Genomic DNA, 9,991 nt, shown 5'->3' on the forward strand with positions numbered 1-9,991 from the left:
AAATTCCCAGAATTAACGCCACAGAAATTTGCATTAACAAAACCAACAATCATCATTTAAAAGTGGAAAAACCATTGCAAAGATCTGTTCTAAGAAATTGCTTTCACAACAATCCTCACACGAATACACCCTGAGTTGCTTCTTTCCCGATGAGTATTTTTAAGAAGTCTATTTAGTGCATTTTGGTCTCGTTCAGAATGTTTAACTTTTGGTGAACTCAATCTGTCCATTAACAAAATGAAGGTAGTATTTTTTTATTTTTTTTCCCAGAAAGGAAACTTGCTGCTATATGCATTGCTGTTAGGTCTACTGTAGACATAAACAACAACAAATTGTCCTACTGGATTCAGGCATATAATTTTCTTTGTTTTCTTTAACAGGAAACTCCCTTTAAAACGACACAGTAACTTCTAATTTCAAAGATGCTGAAATACAAAGAAAAAAAAAAAGAGCTGCTTTGGTTGAAACAAAAATAACTTTTTCCAAAAGCAAATGAATAAGCTACCTCATTATCTCAGGTGTAAACAAGTGCAGGGGTTTAAACTAGAGCTTTTTATAGATGAAGTGGAAATATGTTCCATTAAAACATGCTTCAGAAGCTTGAGTCCTGATTTTTTTATTTGTCAGCCTTCTTTAATAATCTAGGTGGCATGTGTTGGATTCTGTTTTTGTCCTAAAGGTATTGGTTTAACATTTTATAACATAATATTTAAAGTCCTTCTGAGGAATTCAGAATACTTTTAGTACCCACAGGAGCAAACAAACACATAATGCCTGCATACCTAATAGTCTAGTGTTTTACTGTAGTGAGAAACTGCCCACCACATTTTACGGTTTAACCTCAGTGCTTAGTTTTTTTATGGGTTCAAATGAGTTAGTTTGTTCTTCTCAAGGATATTACTCTTTCACACTTAACATGAGTACTTGGTTCACTGTTTGGAACATCTTTCCGAAATAACCGATTTCAAATATTTGTATGGCATATGCAAACATGAATTAATGTGGCACGAATAATAATATATCCATTTTATGCCACAGAAAATTACTGAAATTATATCCTATATTCTGAAACAAAAGAAAATTTATTATTTATGAAAGTATTATTTTTCTAATAAGGGCGTTGTCGCAGTCAGCAAGGTAAAAATGAAGGCAAGTCTACCTGAGAGGCATTTTAAAACCTAAAGAGACAAAAGATGCTCTCTGCATGCAACATGGTCATCAAAAGTTTGAAAGAACAGGAATGGACGTTTCAATAGTTCCATTCTGGTTTGCAGACTTCTTGGAAGAAATGTTCCTTAAGAAAAGGTTTGATGAAGTGGAGCGTGGAGGTGCATACGGCAGTCTGGAGTGCACAGGACTGGCTGGGACAGCACAGAAAAGTGAGAAAGAGACAGGACTGACTGGGTTAGACAAACCAAAGTGGAAATTTGCCCTTTGCTTCTGGCTTCCGTTCACTATCTTTTAACCTCTAAGAAAGGAGTCTTGCTCGTTTCTTCATATACAGTTTTACCAATATATTTTAAGCTTGGGCGAAAGCTAAGAATTATGAAGTAGAACTACATAATATTTAAAGTCCTTCTGAGGAAGAACTCCTCTCCTTGGAACTCTGCATTCAGCCAATTCTCCTCTGTGCAACTCTGCATTCAACCGATATTAGCTTTTTTTGACTTGTCCCTTTATCCAGTATGCCTTTTCACTAGAATGTGGAACTTAAATGAATAAAATAGGACCGAAATTTTTAGAAACAGCAACTATGATCATGTGTTCTGAACATAAATTTCAAGTGGTTAAGACAACGGAAACCTTTCAAGCTCTGCAGGATTCACTCTGCATCCAGTGTTTAGAAAGCATAAAACATGTAACAAAACATAAGGTTTAGTAATTTCTCTTACCAAACTAACCTGCTTGATGACCCCATGAGAAGAAGGGATTAGACTGTCCTTAAGCGCTTGGATATCCAGACTTCCTGGTCTAGGAGATGATGCTGGAGAGTAAGTCGCTCTCATCACCGTTAGTTGACACTCATCTGTGGTTTTTTTCAGTCCAGCAGCATTGCTTTGTTTGGAAAGAAGAAAGAAAAGTTAAATAAATGTGTTTTTTGTTCATCAGATGCCGTATCCAAAACTGTTCCTTTATAGCAACATGCTCCTTTCTCACAGGCAGAAAACTTGTGAAGGGTAGTCATTCAAGAGTCCAAGATAATATAAGGTTCATTCAAAAAAGTGCTTCAGTACAGCACTGGCAGTCTCTTATCAAGCAAGCAGCCAGAAGGGAAAGGTGAAGGACCTTTCAAAGGTGAATGATCAAGGAAAATGAATAAAACTTTCTTTGAATTTTTTGACTTATGCAGTCACCACTGTTCATGTTTTAAACACCTCCACTGTGTTAGAAGGGGCTTTCTTACTGTAGGTGCTGTCTTTAAGATGACCACCTCAGTAGAGGTGTTCAATTCAGATTATAAATAAGGCACAGTTTTGTTTTGTTTTTAAATGAGGGGAAGAAACTATTGCATCTGCTGACCGTGGGATGTGGTGCATTCTCTATCATTTGAAATCTTTAATCCAAGACTCTCTTTCTAAAAAAGATATCTTAACTCAGCTACTAATTACAAGCTTTATGCAGAAATTACCGGGTGAAATTCTAAGGCCTGTGTTATGCAGAAGATCAGACTATATAGTTATATTGGTCCTTTATGGCCTTAAATTCTTGTAAATCCAAATTCCCATCCAAATTCTAACACATGTAATCTTACATATAACTTTCCCCAGAGGTTTCTAAAAATGAATATTCCATATATTTCCTGTCCAGCACTGCTCAATAACATCATTTTAACATAGATGACATGTTCTTCCTTAGTGGTGGGCAAAGAACAGTGATGGGAGAGCACTTTATTCTATAAAGTGTTTTTGGATCTTCCATGATGAATAATGTAATAAAAATTGAAGTTATTATTTGCTATTGTTTAGTTGCTGTGGAATACTGACCTGTAAGGATAGTTACAGTAATGGTGGAAAGACAAATGGTAGTTTGAGAGAGTATCTTCCCATTGTTAATTAGGTCAGACATTTTAAATTGTGCTCTGCTCCTACTTCCCACCACAGCAAAATTTAAACTTTAATTAATAAACGTTTTATAACAGGAGAGTAGTGCTGGAAATCATTCTACTTGTAATGCAAACTAAAATGCAAAGCCAGAGCTACAATAAGAAGTGTGAAAAATACAGCATGTTAAGGAATTTGTGTTCTTTAAAAAAATCCATCACAAGTCATACGGAAATACATTAAATGCTCTACTGTGAAGTCCCATCCTAGTAAAACTCAGCTGATTTCCATGGGAATTGCTCACTAGAAATGAACGTTACCCACAAAACTTTAAAGAGGATCCTGCTCCAGACACACTGGATTGACCATCTCCTGTATGCCTGTGGGGGAAACACCTGCTTCTGGAACCAGACATTCAGTAAGCGTCATCCTCCTAAAGCAGCGTGTTTGTTCCTGACACTCGTCTAAGCTTATTCGGGTTCTCTGCTCCTACAGAGTCTCTTCTGCTGATACAGTCCCTATAGGAGCTAAGGGCTCTGCTCCTTACTCATACTCCTTGAGAGGACCAAGCAAGACGCTGAATAAAATAACGCCACCCAGTCAAGACTATCTTATTCCTTACTGATTTCTCATGGCTCTTTAGGGAAACTCTTACTGACTGCACCCATCTTACTCGCTTCCTCTAGGAAGCTTGATTCCAGTGGAGCAGTCACAAAGACCTTTCACTGGGAAAATCAGAAAACCTAGGAGCTGGAACACCGCTCTACAGTCCTTTCTGATTATAACACTAGAAGCTGGCAAGAGACACTCATGCAATGTAGTTTAAACCAGTTACTGTGTTAGGCTTCAAATCAAATGGAATAAAAACAATAAAATCAACTTGGCTTTCTGTGCTTACTCCCAAAGACTGATCTTCAATTTTTATCTGCTTGATTCTATTCACTGTGAAAAGAAAACAGTATTAACTACCAATTTTTATCTTGGCTCATTAAAACCAAACAAGGACTGTCTAAGTATATTGTTTTGCTACTATTCTTAGGTGGTAAAGCAAATATTACAGGCACTGCCCTGCCTTCAACATCTTCAACATCTTTTTGCAAACATTCCTGCCAATCTAACTGTACTACCTAATGTTTTATTTCAAGTAATTTCTTGAATTATCTGAGCAATGAGAAGAGCTAAAATGAAATCTGATAATTACCTGTAGATGAAAATAGTGATTTGGTTGGAAATGTATTTCAAATAGATCTGTTATACAGCTACAGAGCAGAACAGTAAAAAAAAGTTCATTATATTGGTATGTAAGAAATAATATTATGATGAAAATTAGACCAAAGGGAAAACTGCTGTGGGTGTTTTATTTGAGTCAGAATTGCTGAGTGGCAACTTTGTTCAATAACACACACAGCTGCATGGAGGCTTTCACATGTTCTAAACGTTGCATCCGCTCAAGACGACAGCCTGTAGTCAGCGCTATTCACATCGCAGCAGTGGCCAAAAGTAACCGTCAGACTCAGTACCCTACTGTGAGTATCACCGAACCTATACCTAGGAAGTCACGGTCCTTGCTCCGGAGAGCTTGCAATCTGGTTTGAGAAAGATGCAACAATTGGAAAAAGCTGGGGAGTAGTAAGGAGGAATGATAACAGTACCAAGATCATGCAGCTGGATCAGGTAGGAATAGAAACAACAAACGATTTCTCAATAGGTTTAGTATTCTCCTTGCCTTATGAGGAAGGCAAATAAATAAAGCCAGCTTTTCCCAAGACTCATTCAATTAGACATTACTTTTTTCAAACTTCCCAGAACAGTTACACTTGGATATGCCTGGAGAAAGAAATGCTCAGCAACCAAGAAATGCTTACCAGTCCAAACCATCAGTTTAGGCAAACTGACATATTTCCACTGTTGTACGTACGTTGATTTGTTCCAGGAATGGAAATGTGTATGTTTTGCAACTCATCTGTTTACTTAATCCACATAGAAACTTCACTTTTTCAGGATGTATAGGTGAAACCTCCTACACATAATTCTGTCTGATAAGCAAAACAGTCCTAACATGTCTCTTGACAATATCAAACATGTGCTTGTTAACATCAAGCTAGGAACCCAGACTGAGCTGAAAATGTGAGGCTATTTATCTTACATACGTCTTGTCCTCTGAAAAGACACATTTACATTGTGACAACACTAGATATAGCAAAATACTAAGACATCTAGGAGGGATTAATGGCAGAAAGATGCCTAAATCATATTGTTTTTCTATGGGAAGTTGGCCTCTTTAAGGTACCTTTTAAGCTGGAACCCGAATCTCACTCTATCTGAAAAAGACCCTTTGTCAGGTAGGATTCTGTGTCCTGCCAGAAGTTGATTTCTCTGTGGAGAGAAGTTGGCCCATATCACTTGTTTCTACTCTCCCCTCATTTCTTTTTGAATGCAAATTGCAAACTTTATTTCTAATGTCCTTGATGCTCAGCTATAAGAACATTCTTGCTAATGCAAAGATATTATATTTTTGTTGTGTACTGGCTACATACTCTTCAGGGAAAACCAAAGTAGCAGACAATTCAGATCCTACCTATAAGGAAACCGGAATTACTCTGCCAGTTCTTAATTATCTCCATCATCCGTCCCACCATTTGCGCATTTGCCACGCAGTCATACTTTATGAATGGCATTACTGATGGCTATTTTGATTGTAGCTCTGTATACACCTTATTAGCATAATATAGGGTTCTTTTCCTACACCAGTTTTGAAAATCCACCTTGGAATTTGAAAGTGGGTTTTTTTCTTATATTCTCAGACATTGAAGTTCTACAGAGAAAAAAACCTATCTCTGTGATAACTAGGCAAACTAAGGAATTATTATGAAGATGTTATATACAAGAGAGAAAAGAACTATAGGACTCCAGGTACAGAGGACAGTTAGAGATTGTTTTTACTTGTAACCCAGGTGACTTAGATATGAAAATGAATGACATTCTATGAATCTAAGACTCCTTTATGCCATTTTTACAAAGTTAGTTTTTAGAGATATCGCTGTTGCACAGTCTAAATATCTTTGATGAGATGCATGGTGAAATCACGTTGCAAAATTTCTGCAAACACGTGCTTCTTTTGTGGTACGTTGAACAGTGTTCCACCTTGTAAAAGATTTACAAGGACTTCTCCCCTGCTGAAAAGGAAAGGAAAATGACTGATTTAACATGGCTTCCATTCCTCTCCCTTCATACCTAATGCTCTCATTCTCAGAAGAGTTTGGTGAATGTCTATAAAATTAATTGTTTTTTCATGTTTTCCTCAGCTTGGACTTACTAGCTGTGCTTCTGTGCAAGATGTCCATACGCAGAAAGGAAGACTCTCACTTCTGGAGCCCTGCTCCAGAATGACACAGAAGTGTGCGTACAGAACTGTTCAAGTAAGCATTTGTTTTTTCTGAATTTACGTAGGTTTTTCTCATTTATCATGATGTCTTCTTTTCAATATTCAAAAGCTTCAGTAAAATTAGGTAGGCATGTCTGAGATGGTAGGTTGTTCCTATGCGCTCTGCTTACACAGACGATTCAGGACTGAACTCCCCAACAGCAAAAAAGAACTGCTCATGCATGCGTTGTACAAACCTACTTCTAATTTCATTAACCTTGCTAAATGAAACTCACCAGTACCCACCAGGGGCATCAATGTATAAACAGTGGGCTCTTAACTCGGAGTGCCTTGAACTTCTATTCCTTTGTATGTGTTATCAGATAATTTATTAAATTCAAAGTAAACATAGTAATCACTGATGGTAAGTTTTGCACGTTACAATGAATACTTCAAGGACAATAGCTGGGGAAGCTTCCGTTACAGGTGCTGACATATAAGAAAAGAAGAAACCCCACCGGATTTTCAAATCTCTGATTGAATCTGCAGTATTCTTACTATATTGTACTTTTATACATATAAGACAATAATGTCTTATTATATATTGTACTTTTAAGAAATCTCATCTATTAGAGGAACCTCTGGGAGACCACTATGGAGTTACAAAATACTATTCAAAGATGAAACACACCATAAATTCAGAAAGGAAAAGCTTTTTGTTTATTTTTCACTATGATCTTTGCATGTCTAGCTTCAAGAAAGAAACCATGTAATTGCATGTTGTGAAACCATCCTTATTAAGCTCTACCAACACATCAACACCCTACACTTCAAAAATTCTGCTATTAAAACCGCAGTGCAAAACCCTGGCTTGACAAAAACTCCATGGGCTTCAGAAGGCTTTTATCCTCGGGCCTCGCGCAAGACAAGACCAACAGTTATCTCAGCTTCTGTAACTGTATTTCTTGACTATGCTCCGAGAGCATTGCAGAGATGCACAGAATCACATGAAATGGTTGAGGTTGGAAGTGACCTTTAAGATCATCTAGTCTAACCCACCCCCGCTCCAGCAGGTCACCCAGGACCCCGTACACGTCTTGTACATGCGTGCTTAGCTTTATTCATTGGGGACAGACTCATGCAATCCATCAGGACTACCCACAGGGTACAAAGCAAAGTAACTACAGAATAATTCTGTAACGCAGATACAGAAACCAAAAATATTAGTCAGGGACCAAGGAGGTGACATTATGACTGATGATCTTGAGGTGGGGAGATAACCCACTAATTAAAAATTCTGATCATTTTCATTCTTTAATGGATTGACGACAAGTCCGTTACAGAACCAAATATCTTTGTGTTCCCTTGTAAGTTCAGAGCAGAAAAAAAGACGTTTGAAAGTTTACTTTTGGTCTATGTTTATGATCACGGGAAGCTGCCTGATTAAAGATTTTAAGTCAGACCTACAAATTGTCACTAAATTTACCTAGAAGATTAGCTTTTTTATTACAGAGTCTGCTTCAAAGCCTACTGATGTCAGAAAAAGTCTGTGACTTTGGTCTGCAATTAGGTTGGTTTGTTAAAAAAAATTCTCATTAAAGACCTGAGCCTGCAAATACTCAGAATCTTTAGTTTCTAATCAAGTGCACATACTGGAATAACTATCTTAATATCTGAATTCAAATTATTACGGGGAATTCATTACAATTAGGAACCTTTTCATGCAACGTGCCTATAAGTGAGTTTTTAAATAAGAACACCTGGACCTGCTGTTAAATACACTTCAGAAAAACATGCAGTACTCTAGTATGTGACAAAATCACCTGCTTTGAATATTTGAATGTTAAGGACAAGTACAAAAAGTACAATCAGTAAAATCCACAAAACAAGAGAAGTTTGAATAATCTAATTGCAACTCAATGTTTATGCAAGCAGAAACACCAGAGGAAGTACTCTGCCTACTCATACATAACTAATGGATGAGTGTACTAAATTTTTCTCAAATACAAAAAGCCCTCAAAACTCTTCAAGCTAAAACCACTCACTACATATCTAGACTTTGCTCATAGTAGCTCCTCAGTAACCAACAGAATGACTTTGCCTTCAATCGCAAACAATAAGTATTGGCTTCAAAGAACTACACAAGCATGAAATTTGTCTAGTTTCGTGTAAAGATTTTGTGAAGTTATTTATATTTCTTGCTTCACATACTTGCTTCTAGCTAAACATCTCAATTTAACACTAAGCAAGAACACAAACTATCTGTCCTTACACAATTCAGTTTTATCAAAAATGCCTCTATAGCAATACAGCTGATGGTTTAAAAAGATAATATTAAACATAATACATGACGTGATTGGCATAAACTGTCTTTACATTTAAAATAAGTTCCCCTATTCTACGCTATCAGAGTTTTTCATCAACAAACTAAACAGTAGTAAGCTTAAAGGACCTTAAAGTGTCCTTCTCAAGATATGCATTTTATGGCATGCCAAATTCAAATGGCTTTGGTTCTGTGTTTTTTTGTTTTTTGTTTTAATTCAGGTTAATCTTTTTCCATGTTTGAGATTCACAATTGCTATTTTATAGTGCTATACCCATAGGGAGAACACCAAGTGTTACACACGCCACCGAAGACGCTTTTCCGTTTCTTACCTTTGAATGAGTCCAGCAAAAATTTACCAATTATGCTTAAATATAAAATACCTCCTAATCTCAAGTTTTAAGAGATTACTGGCTATACTTATAAAGTATTGGTATCTGTTTATCTCGGGACCACAGGCAGTGGCGGGCTTTTTAATGGCCTAAGCAGACCAAGTCATAAAAGATAGGCATGATCAGCAACCTTTGAGGAAAGAACAGTAGTTGAATGGACATGGGCGCTTAACAATAAATAAAGGACTTGACTCTCTAGGGATGCTACTAGTCTTTTTATGATTTGTGAAGGCTAAATTAATTTAAAAAATAAAACTTGTGCTACGGAAAAAATTACAAACAACATAAATGGCCGATAAATGGGCAGGGCTATCCCCAACTATATTTTCTCCAGTTTTATGAAAACTAGTTGCTTAATCAGGCAAAGCATAAAGAATTATGGCTAGAATCCCAGCGTGTGGAAACATTTTCTAATATCACATATCGGGAATCAACCTGCTGTTTGTAACACTAATAAGATTTAGAGGAAGACTAGAAAGACAGAAACCTCGTTTCTTCAGTGTTGTATTTTCCTTATTTTCAAGCCTTGTGTTTTCCTCCGTCTTAGTCACCGACTGTTCCAGGCGAAACCTAAAACAGAGAATAACGTTTGTAAAGCCACAACGAAAAATATCTGAGGGAATGAACAGGCTGCAAATACGATGAGTAAGAAAACCCAACCCCAAAAACCTCTGCAGTGGGCTACCCAGCAGAGTGTCAGCTGGAGTGCCTGGCTCCTGCATGTCAAAAGTGACTGGTTACTTGTTCCCTTTGAAGGCCCAGCCCAGCAGACGCTCCCTACCAGCCCAAGTGCCCCCTAGCAGTAATAACCAACAACCATTTAGCCAAATGGGCTATTCCAAGTAAGATGGCTCTGCTTTCTTGGATGCAG

General features: G+C 37.2%; 1 protein-coding gene across 1 annotated transcript in view; it reads right to left on the reverse strand.

The window, feature by feature from the left end:
* The window catches only part of LOC138064047 (zinc finger protein 474-like), an 85,568-nt gene that overhangs the window by 48,924 nt on the left and 26,653 nt on the right, over nt 1-9,991 (reverse strand). Inside the window, exons 3-4 of the mRNA XM_068924775.1 lie at nt 9,608-9,690; nt 1,893-2,055 (exon numbers count right to left, since the gene is read on the reverse strand). The gene's annotated coding sequence lies outside the window, so the exon portion shown is untranslated. The remainder of the gene's footprint in view (nt 1-1,892; nt 2,056-9,607; nt 9,691-9,991) is intronic.

Source organism: Struthio camelus, chromosome W (genome assembly GCF_040807025.1).
Source record: "Struthio camelus isolate bStrCam1 chromosome W, bStrCam1.hap1, whole genome shotgun sequence".
NCBI classification, from domain to species: Eukaryota; Metazoa; Chordata; class Aves; order Struthioniformes; family Struthionidae; genus Struthio; species Struthio camelus.